At 39.9% G+C, this 12,311-nt stretch overlaps 1 pseudogene; it reads left to right on the forward strand.

Moving 5' to 3' along the window:
• The first annotated feature begins 6,317 nt into the window (after positions 1-6,317).
• Positions 6,318-8,543, forward strand: LOC111521233 (annotated as a pseudogene).
• The last annotated feature ends 3,768 nt before the right edge of the window (positions 8,544-12,311 follow it).

Raw genomic sequence — 12,311 nt, forward strand, 5'->3', positions numbered from 1 at the left:
TCTGTCTCAAAAAAAAAAAAAAAAAAATTTAAATTCTTTTCCTAGATACTATGTCAACCATTTTTATTGTTAAAATTCAGAGTTAAAGATACAGTTCTCCTTGACTACCACCCAAATCAACCTCCACTGCCATCCCAATTATCAGTTGAATCTCTCGCTCTTTCCTTCACTTTTGCTCTCTCGCTCTGATTTTGAAACATAGTGTCATTCTATTTATATATGTTCCGATTTTGAAACATAGTGTCATTCTATTTATATACTGATTTTGAAACATAGTGTCATTCTATTTATATATATTCTGATTTTGAAACATAGTGTCATTCTATTTATATAATTCTGCAGTTTCCTTTTTTTATGAAACAATACATCTAGAAGACCTCCTCTTACTACCACCAATAGAATGCCTTCATTCTTAACTTCATGCTATACAATCTTAGACTGGATCTTCCACAGTTTAATCAGTCCCTTATTGATAAATATTTATGTTTTTCTAATTTTTCACTATTGCAAGGTTGTAATGAAAATTCTTGCAATAAAAATAATAAAAGCTGGCCGGGCGTGGTGGCTCATGCCTGTAATCCCAGAACTTTGGGAGGCCGAGGCAGGTGGATCACCTGAGGTCAGAAGTTCAAGAGCAGCCTCGCCAACATGGTGAAACCCTGTCTCTACTAAAAATACAAAAATTAGCTGAGTGTGGTGAAGGACGTCTGTAATCCCAGCTACTGGGGAGGTTGAGGCAGGAAAATCGCTTCAACCCAGGAGGTGGTGGAGGTTGCAGTGAACCGAGATTGCACCGGTGCACTCCAGCCTGGGTGACAGAGCGAGAGTCTGTCTCAAAAAAATAATAATTAAAATTTAAAAGCTAACATTTAGTGAGAAACTGTTACACGGCAGACACTTTTAAAAATAATATAATCACAAAGGATGATATTTTAAATCTTTCTAGAACTTCTCAAGTAAATTTAAAAATCAGAATAAGACTTTTCTAACCAAAGACAAACTGCAAAAGCTAGCTCAATTATATATACAATGTCTGAATAGACCATTAAAATAAATATTTGAGAAGGGAAAATGAAGACAATATAAACCAAAAAAACATCTCTAATGAAAGTCTTGAGGCCAACAATAAGCATATGAAAACATATTCAACATTATTATTCATCAGGGAAATGCAAATTAAAATCATAATAAGATACTACTACATACCCATCAGAATATCAAATGTTAGAAACAACAGATTGAGAATATCAAAGGTTAGCAAGGATGTGGAGCAATTAACACCCTCATATATTGCTAGTAAGACTGTAAAAGAATAAAACTGCTTTGCAAACTGTTGGCAGTTCCCAACGTTTTAGTATTTACCCAGTCTACAGCACAGAAATTTTGCTCCTGAAGTACCCAAAATAAGTGAAAACAAATGTCCAGCAAAAGATGTATATAAGAATTTTCAAAGAGGCTTCAGTCATAGTAGCTAAAACCGAACAACCCAAATGCTCATCAGCAGAAGGAGTAAGTCAACTGCGGCATAATCATTTCAATGGTATACAATACAGCAGTGAAAAAGATTGAACTCTGATGATTCACACGACATGGATACATCTTTAAAACATGATGAGTAGAAGAATCTAAAAATATATATATATATTGTATGATTCCATCTATTCAAAGTTCATGAGCCGGCAAATTCACCTCCGGTGGCAGAAACCACAGTAGTCATTACCTCTGGATGTGGGTGGGGACTGACAAGGAGGAGGCACAGGGAAAATTTCTGAAGTGACATAAATCCTCTCTATCTTGATCTGTACAGTGGTCCCAAGGGTGTCAAATTCAGCAGGCTGTACACTTAATATTTGTGCACTATATTTAAATTATATTACAATGAAAAATTCTCGGGTGAGGAGGCTTTCTGGGTTTCTGAAAATTTCAAGGACCAAATACTCCCCTTTTCAGACTCTCAAGGAATAATCCCCAGGCTCTATGTAATGCATTCCAGAACCTAAAATTAAGTAAAATTAAAATAGCTACCTAATTTACTGAAGAAGAAAAATACAAGACATGAACAAAATTATAGACCAGTTCTGTCTGTGAAAATGGATATCAAAATGATGTCTGAAACACTAATAATCCCATCTTTTCATATTTGAAATCACGCTAATATGTTCAATTTAAAAATTTAGGATTACCTCATCAGAGGCAAAAAGGCTTCTTAAAAAATCAATACCAGGTTCTGATCAAAGCTCAGAATAAAATAAAAAGCGACTTCCTTAACAAACTGTATTAGAGTCAGCCAAGGCTGTACCTTATCCTCTCTCTGGATGAGAACATTCTTTAATTCTCTAAATGGCAATAAAATGGAAATTATAGGACCCCTAGACAATCCTATTAAAATATTTTGCTCTCTCTTTATTCTTTATCAACTCTAATACCAGGTATAATGTATACTGCTCCCAGCCAGGATTCTTCAACGCATCAAACAGCTCCAGTGCCTCTGAACTCAGCAGTGGATTACTTGCCCTGGACCTACCATCTAAGTCTCTGCTAGCAGCACTGAATGACTGCTGGCAATGGTACAGGTTGTTCTCCTATTTATTTATTTATTTATTTATTTATTTATTTATTTAGAGACAGGGTCTTGTTCTGTCACCCAGGCTGGAGTGCAATGATGCAATCTCAGCTCACCGCAACCTCCGCCTCTCAGGTTTGAGCGATTCTTCTGTCTCAGCCTCATGAGTAGCTGGAACTACAGGCGTGTACCACCACATTGGGCTAATTTTTATATATTTAGTAGAGACAGGGTTTCACCATGTTGGCCAGGCTGGTCTCGAACTCCTGGCCTCAGGTGATCCACCCGCCTTGGCCTCCCAAATTGCTGGAATTACAGGCATGAGCCACCACACCTGGCCTGTTCTATTTTTAACAGCTTCATTCAGGACAGGTCATAGGGACATCTAAACAGCCTTTCCTTTTATCTTGATTAGGACACTGATAGGATGAATCAGCAAGAAGTATTAATTCTTTTTTTTTTTTTTTTTTTTGAGATGGAGTCTCACTCTGTTGCCCAGGCTGGAGTGCAATGGCATGATCTCGGCTCACTGCAACCTCCACTTCCCGGATTCAAGCGATTCTCCTGCCTCAGCCTGCTGAGTAGCTGGGATTACAGGCATGCGCCACCACACCCAGCTAATTTTTGTATTTTTAGTAGAGATGGGGTTTCACCATGTTGGTCAGGATGGTCTCGATCTCTTGACCTCATGATCCACCTGCCTCGGCCTCCCAAAGTGCTGGGATTACGGGCGTGAGCCACTGCGTCTGGCCAAGCAAGCATTATTTCTAAACCAAAGAGACTTTGAACAGGGATTTGCAATTACTTCACAGTCTTCTACGTCATAAATATGAAGCCTATTTCTTGGAAGAGGTTTAGAGACAATGGTGTCCTTGCTTCAGCACAATAGTTGGTCAATTCTGACTAAACCACAATGCTAAAATTGGATGTCTCAGGCCCTAAGAAGGGCATTTTTCTGAGAATTTCCCAAAATGTATAATTTAAAAATTATCTTATAGTCAACATCACACGTAATAGTGAAAATTTTAAACTACGAAAAAATTTTGATGGGGGTGGAGTTGGTGAGATGTTGGTCAAAGGGTGCAAAATTTCAGATAGTATTCCTCCTATCTAGGAGGAATAAATTTAAAAGATTTATCACAACATGGTGACTGTAGTTAACAATATATTGTATTCTTGAAAAATACTAAGAGAGTAGATGTGCTCTCACCACAAAAAAAGATAACTATGTGAGGTAATGTATATGTTAATTCACTAGATTTGGTCATTCTGCAGTGTATACATACTTTAAAGTATCATATTGTACATGATCAATACATACAATTTTATCTCTCAATTTGAAAAAATAAAATAAATGCATCAGAAAAAATAATTTTGGAAGTAATCAAAATGGAGGACGTTAATTAAAAGCAGCATTGTCCACTAGTGATAAAATGTAAGTCACAAATGTGAGTCACATAAGTAATTTTAAATTTTCAATAAACACATTTTAAAAGGTAGAAAGAGCCAGGCACACGCCTGTAGTCCCAGCTGCTCAGAAGACTGAGGGGAGACGATTGCTTGACCCCAAGAGTTCAAAGCTATAGTGTGCTATGATCAGGTGTGTGAATAGCCACTGAACTCCAACCTTGGCAACATAGCAAGACACCATCTCTAAAAACATTAAATGGCTTTTTCCTTTTTAGAAGCAGATGAAATGAATGTTAATAACTTTATGTGGTATAAATACACCATGGAATATTACTCAGCCATAGAACAGAATGAAATAATGGCCACAGAAACTTGGCTGGAGCTGGAGGCCATTACTCTAAGTGAAGTAACTCAGGAATGGAAAAACAAATATTGTATGTTCTCACTTATAAGTGGGAGCTAAGCCATGAGGATGCAAAGGCATAAGATTAATAATGGACTCTGGGGACTCTGGGACAAAGGATGGGATGGGGGTTGTTAGCAATAAAAAGTAACTAGTTCCTCTTCAAAATTTATCTTTGTAAAGAACAATAAGTGTTAAAAACAGTAGTTCCTCTTAAAACTCCCTTCAAGTTTTCCTTGCTTGCTTTTTATGTTACATACCAATGAATCTTTTATTTTACTAATGACTTTTTGTTATACCCCAGATAGCTGTTGAAAATAGTAAGGAAATGAGTATATCCTATGTCCTTGTACTTTAACCAGGACCTAAATTGTTTGTTCTAGTCACCAGTCTGCCTAGACATTGCCCAGACATGTTCCAGCTTGCAGCCTGTTCCTCTTCCTTATTTGGAAATGTTTTTGTTATCCTAGCTTTCCATAAGCAACCCCCCTTCCTTTCTTGTTCCCCATTGTGCACCTTTACCTATTTAGGAAAGTCTTGCGTTTTTAGCCAATCAGGATCAGTCTAGATTGTGCGGTCCAGCTCCAGCCAATGTCCTCCAGATAGGACATAGCAGTAGGGACCCAGTGCATCAGGTATAAGAATCCCTGCTTTCCTTTGTTTGGTGTGCTCTCATGGCAATCTGGCTTGCAAGCAGCACCCTTCTGCAGAAGTAAAATTGCCTTGCTGAGAAATCCTTTGTTCAAGTGCTCCTGTTCTTTACGACTCCAAGCTTTCATTTCCAACAGGGTGAGGGATAAAAAAAACTACATATTGGGTACCGCGTACACTGCTTGGGTGACAGGTGCACCAAAATCTCAGAAATCACTAAAGAACCTATCCACGTAACCAAAAAACACCTATATCTCAAAAACTATTGAAATTTAAAATAATAATTTTTTTAAAAAATAACATTTTTAAGCCAATATATCAAAAAATCATTTCAACAAATAACCAATATTTAAAATTATTAATGCTATAGTGTACCTCTGTTTTTCTTGCTGTCTTCAATATCCAGTATGTTTTTATACTCACAGCATATCTCCGTTTGAACTAGCCTCTTTCAAGTGCTCAACAGCCGCATGTGGCTACTGTCTTACCCAGCACAGATGTCCAGCAGATCTAAGGCACAACTTCTCCATGGACTATTCTGTATCCAGTTAACATGAAATGTAGACATTTTAAAGGGAGTAGCAGGGCTGAAAAATGGAAACTAGTGGGCTGGTGGCTCACGCCCGTAGTGGTGGCTCCCAGCACTTTGGGAGGCCAAGGTGGGCAGGTCACCTGAGGTCAGGAGTTCAAGACCAGCTTGGCCAACACGGCAAAACTCTATCTCTACTAAAAACACAAAAATTAGCTGGGCATGGTGGTAGGTGTCTGTAATCCCAGCTACTTGGGAGGCTGAGGCATGAGAATCATTTGAACCCAGGAGGTGGAGGTTGCAGTGAGCCAAGATTGTGCCATTGCACTCCAGCCTGGGCAACAGAGCAGGAAAAACAGACTTTTTCATCTCCAAAAGAATAGAAAAGAAACTAGTGCCATTAGCATGCCAAGTTTTGAGAAATTTCTGGATCATATGAAGCCAATGCCAATCAGATTTAGGAAAAGTTAATCAGGGTAATTGGCTCTCACACAACACAAGCAAAGGAGAGGCCTAGAAAACAAATTACCCATTTTCCCCAGAAGCGCTAGAATACCCTCCAATCCAGAAAACAAAAATAGATGGTGTGGCCTGGGCCCTGGCTGGAGAAGAGGCCACTGGGCTGAGTGAATGTGACAAGCCCCCACCCCACTGCCTTCCTTCGAAGAACACGAGAAGTGTGGGTGACCCCGAGGCCCCGCCGGGCCCCAGACCCCACCCAGCAGCCCCACTGCCAAGCTGGCAGCTGCACTAGGCAGGTCACCCTGAAGACCCTCCAGCAGTGAACCTTCTGGATAGACATCGACCCCGAGGAGACGGTGAAAGCACTGAAAGAGAAGACTGAATCTGAAAAAGGGAAAGATGCCTTTCCTGTAGCAGGTCAAAATTAATTTAGGCAGGCAAAATGCTCAGTGATGATACTGCTCTCAGAGAATATAAAATTGATCCAAAAAACTTTGTGGTGATTATGATGACAAAACCCAAAGTGGTGTCAACACCAGCACCAGCTAAAACTTAGCAATCTACATCTGCCACCGCTATGCATTACTTACTTCTTCCACTGTGCACTACTTCCTCCGCTATGCACTACTTCCCCTGCTGTGCATTACTTCCCCCGCTGTGCACTACTTCCTACGCTGTGCACCACTTCCTTCGCTGTGCAGTACTTTCCCTGCTGTGCGCTACTTCCTCCGCCATGCGCTACTTCCTCCGCCGTGCAGTACTTGCCCCGCCGTGCAGTACTTCCTCCGCTGTGTGCCACTTCCTGCGCTATGCACCACTTCCTCAGCTGTGCATTATTTCTCCACTGTGCATTACCTCCTCCACAGCAACAACTGTGGCTCAGGTTCCACCCTGTCCCTGCTTTGGTTCCCAGTTCCACACCTGCGTCCATCACTCCAGCATCAGCGACAGCATCTTCTAAACCTGCACCTACTAAAGCAACTAAACAAGGGAAAGCTGCAGAAAAACCAGCAGAGAGGCCAGTGGCCGCTAGCCCAACATCCACTCATGGGACCTCGGAAGATTCTTCTCATCAAACCCTTCTGCAGATGCGACATGTGCACCTGTGACAGGTCAGTCTTAGGAGAATATGGTAACTGCAATCATGTCAATGGGCTATGAAGGAGAGCAAGTAATTGCAGCCCTGAGAGCCAGCTTCAACAACCCTGACAGAGCAGTGGAGAATCCCTGAAGATGGAGAAAGTCAGACTATGGTTGACCCCCCTCAAGCACCTAGTACTGGGACTCTTTAGTCTTCATCAGTGGCTGCAGTTGCAGCAACTATGACAGCTAGGACTACACCCCCCTGGAATTTTTACAGAATCAGCCTCAATTTCAACAGATGAGAAAAATTATTCAACAGAATCCTTCCCTGCCTCCAGCATGACAACAACAGGTAGGTCCAGAAAATCCTCAGTGACTGCAGTAAAATAGCCAACACCAGGAGCATTGTATTCAGATGTTAAAGGAACCAGTTCGAAAAGCTGGTGTTCAGCACTTTGGGAGGCTGAGGCCGGCAGATCACTTGAGGTCAGGAGTTCGAGACCAGCCTGGCCAACATGGTGAAACCCCGCCTCTACTAAAAAAAATACAAAAATTAGCCAACACCAGGAGCGTTTTATTCAGATGTTAAACGAACCAGTTCAAGAAGCTGGTGTTCACTTCTACACTGCTGGTGGGAATGTAAACTAGTACAGCTGCTATGGAAAACAGTATGGAGATTCCTTGAAGAACTAAAAGTAGATCTACCATTTGATCCAGCAGTCCCACTCCTGGGTATCTCACGCAGAGGAAAAGAAGTCATTATTCGAAAAAGATACTTGCACGTGCATGTTTATAGCAGCACAATTCACAATTGCAAAATCGTGGAATTTTGCACAGCCGTAAAAAGGAATGAATTAGTATTTGCAGTGACCTGGATGAGATTGGAGACTATTATTCTAAGGGAAATAACTCAGGAATGGAAAACCAAACATCGTATGTTCTCACTCATAAGTAGGAGCTAACCTATAAGGATGCAAAGGCATAAGAATGATACTATGGAATTTGGGGACTCAGGGGGAGGTTGGGGGGGTGAGGGATAAAAGACTACAAATAAGGTGCAGTGTATACTGCTTGGGTGATGAGTGCACCAAAATCTCACAAATTACCACTGAAGAACTTACTCATGTAACCAAGTATCACCTGTACCCCAATACCTTATGGAAAAATTAAAAAATTTTTTTAATAAAATTCTTTTCATTAAAAACAAAGAAGTCAATGTTCCAGGAGGAAGTGGTGGCAGTGGCAGTGGAGAAATTGCAGAACCTGCCTGCCGGAGTCACGTGAACTACATTCAGGTAATGCCTTGGGGAAAAGAAGCTAGAGAAAGGTTAAGGGCGTTAGGATTTCCTGAAGGATTTGTGATACAAGCATATTTTGCTTGTGAGAAGAATAAGAGTTTGGCGGCCAGTTTTCTTCTACAGTAGAACTTTGATGAAGACTGAAAGGGACTTTTCTGTATCTCACACTTCACACCAGTCAGTTACACTCACTTGTCCACTGGATTGTCTGGGATGAGTTGGGCTCATATCCACAATACTTGGTATAAGGAGGCAGATTGTTGAGGGTGCGGAAGGACGGATGTAGGATATTGGGCAGGGATAAATACACTGCATGTCTCTTCAGTTAGCAGATGCCGCAACTCCATGCAGGGTGTAAAATATTATACAACCAAACATCAGTTTTTGCAGGTCTTGATTTCTTCTGTAAAACAGCAGGTAATTTTTCCTAGGTTTCAGTCTTTTTAGTACCAGACCCAGAAATGTAGTGTAATGCCCTGCTTTATATGTCTTTTTTGTTGTTGTTTTTTGTTTTGTTTTGTTTTTTTTCTTTCTTTTTTTTTTTAATTATACTTTAAGTTCTAGGGTACATGTGCATAACGTGCAGGTTACATATGTATACATGTGCCATGTTGGTGTGCTGCACCCATCAACTCGTCAGCACCCATCTTAACATTGGTTTCAGAAAGAATCTTAGCTCTCTGGAATTTACAGTCTCTGTTTCATGACAACACTGAATAACGGCTTTGTGAAATTAAAAACAAAAAATTGTAGCAACTCTAAACAGAAATGCCAAATTATTGATAGTTAATTGTTGCCACTTCAAAAATGAGTATAAAATTAATGTGTAAGGAAGCCTATTCTTCCATGTTAACTACTTGGGGTGGGAGGGGAGAAAGCGAACGTTTTCTTAAAATAAAAATAATGACTGCTATTTTAAAATTTCTTGATCATTGAATGTGAGATCCTTCTAACATGATTTGAGAACCTGTATGAGTATAGGCAGAGTTATTTTTCTGTTTAAATTATTTTTTGTTTTGTTTTGGAGGAAAATTGGTAGCTGTCTAATTACTGTTTACTTCATTCTTATGTTGCAGTAAAAGTTTTTTTGGTTTTTGGTTTTTTTGGAGACAGAGTCTTGCTCTGTTCCCAGGCTGGAGTGTAATGGTGCAATCTCTGCCTCCTGGGTTCAAGTGATTCTCCTGCCTCAGCCTCAAAATTAACTTGTAGAAAGTTAGTAAACTTGATGCACTCTAACCAACCAAGGAATTAGTCAAAATTAAAAACTCAAAATTTAAAAGTCATAATATTAAAAATGGTATGTAAAATTTTATTTAACAATAATAAAGAAAAATATGCCTTATGGTAATAAATGCAGATAGCATTCTTTATCTTTTAATAACAAAGTTGAATTTAAGGCAAACGGCATTACAGAGACCAAAATTCACTGCTATAATAAAGGAGATAAGCTGGGCGCGGTGGCTCAAGCCTGTAATCCCAGCACTTTGGGAGGCCGAGGCGGGTGGATCACGAGGTCAGGAGATCAAGACTATCCTGGCTAACACAGTGAAACCCCGTCTCTACTAAAAATACAAAAAATTAGCCGGGAGTGGGGGCGGCACCTGTGGTCCTATCTACTCGGGAGGCTGAGGCAGGAGAATCGCTTGAACCTGGGAGGCAGAGGTTGCAGTGAGCTGAGATCACACCACTGCACTCCAGCCTGGGTGACAGAGCAAGACTCTGTCTCAAAAAATAAAAGTAAAAATAAAAAAACAAAGGAGATAAAAAGATTGTTTTAGGGTAAGGCAATGCATAATACCCTTGCCTTGTAACATATGTCATAACATATTTTATATGTTGAGCCCGGGAAGTGGAGGCTGCAGTGAGCCAAGATGATGTCATTGCACTCCAGCCTGGGTGACAGAGCGAGACTCATTTTTAAAAATAATAATAATAATAATAAAGAATACAAAAATTTTTGTGGAGATGGACAAGTTTATTCTCAAGTTCTCTTGAAAGACAAAATAGGTAAAATTTATAAGAAATATTTGAAAAATAGGAACCATAAATTGGTTGTTTGTCTACCAAGTATCAATATATACTTGAAAAAAACCAATAATTAAAACAGTATCTATTTATTCAGGAACAAGAATTTCAATTGAGTGGAAAGAACATTAAAAATAGTCCTGTGTTTGCGAGGATTTGTTTTGTGATTAAGAAAATCAATGGGAGAAAGGATATACTACTGGGGAAATTGACATGGGAAAATATTAAATGAAAATTTTACAGTACAAGTAAAATTATATTTTAGATGGTTTAAAAAGCTAAACTTAAATTACAATCTATAAAATACTCTAATATAAAATAATATTTATAATTTATGCAAAACGCAGAAGCTCTCTAAAAAGGTTGACATATTTGACCAGATAGAAATAGGAAAGTATTTTGGAACAAAAGATAACGGAAATTTGAAAAAGAAGTAACAGGCTATAACACATCTCATAAACACAAGATTGAAATTTAAAATATACAAAGAGCTCCTATAATCTAATAAAAATAAAACACACCTGAATAAAAGTGTACAAAGAATATTAACAGAACATTCATAAAGAATAAACAATATAAGAAGATGTTCAGCTTTAGTGTTAACCAGGAAAAAAACTTGAAAAAGCCTGGGCACGGTGACTCACACCTGTAATCCTAGTACTTTGGGAGGTCAAGGCAGGCAGATCACTTGTGGTCAGGAGTTCGAGACCAGCCTGGCCAACATGGTGAAACCCCGTGTCTACTAAAAACACAAAAATTAGCCAGACGTGGTGGCACATGCCTGTAATCCCAGCCACTTGGGAGGCTGAGGCAGGAGGATCACTTGAACCCAGGAGGCGGAGGTTGCAGTGAGCCAAGATCATGCCATTGTAGTCTAGCCTGGGTAACAGAGCAAGACTCAGTCTCATAAATAATAAATAAATAAATAATTCCACAAGCCAGGCATGGTGCCTCATGCCTGTAATCCCAGCACTTTGAATGGCCAAGGCGGGAGGATCACTTGAGGCCAGGAATTCAAGACCAGCCTGAGAAACATAGGGAGACCTCATCTCTACAAAAAAAAAAAATCTTAAAAATTAGCTGGGTATAGTGGTGCATGCCTGTAGTCCTCACTACTTGGGAGGCTGAAGCAGGAGAATCCCTTGAGTCCAGAAGGTGGAGGCTACAGTGAGCCATGATTGTGCCACTGCACTCCAGCCTGGGCAACAGAGTGAGACTCTGTCTGAAATAGAAAATAAAAATAAATAAAAAATTTTAGCTTTAAAAAAAAATCAAAATGATTCTACAGTCAAAGCAAAACTCTGAGTAATATAACAAAATCCTGTGATAATTTAAGAATGTGGGGCACAAAGATCATCTAAAACAATCATTCTTTTTTTTTTTTTTTTTTTTTTTTTTATGATGCGTCTCCCCCTGTCGCCCCGGCTGGGGTGCAGTGGCCGGATCTCAGCTCATGGCAAGCTCCGCCTCCTGGGTTTACGCCATTCTCCTGCCTCAGCCTCCCAAGTAGCTGGGACTACAGGTGCCCGCCACCTCGCCTGGCTAGTTTTTTGTATTTTTAGTAGAGACGGGTTTCACCGTGTTAGCCAGGATGGTCTCGATCTCCTGACCTCGTGATCCGCCCATCTCGGCCTCCCAAACAGCTGGGATTACAGGCTTGAGCCACCGCGCCCGGCCCAACAATCATTCTTAAACTATGTTTTTCCAGGATCACCTTGGGAAGACAAACAGGAAGTATTAGCCAGGTCACCAAGACCCCCTTCCCTAGTTCAACTACTCAGCTATACTTCATCTCCACTATATATTGAAAAATTATGTAAGATGCCATTTCAACAAAAGTATTTATGGTGAGGAGATAATCTAGAATAATATTCCAATATCAATGTC

The sequence above is a fragment of the Piliocolobus tephrosceles genome, chromosome 16, assembly GCF_002776525.5.
Source record: "Piliocolobus tephrosceles isolate RC106 chromosome 16, ASM277652v3, whole genome shotgun sequence".
Lineage (NCBI taxonomy): Eukaryota > Metazoa > Chordata > Mammalia > Primates > Cercopithecidae > Piliocolobus > Piliocolobus tephrosceles.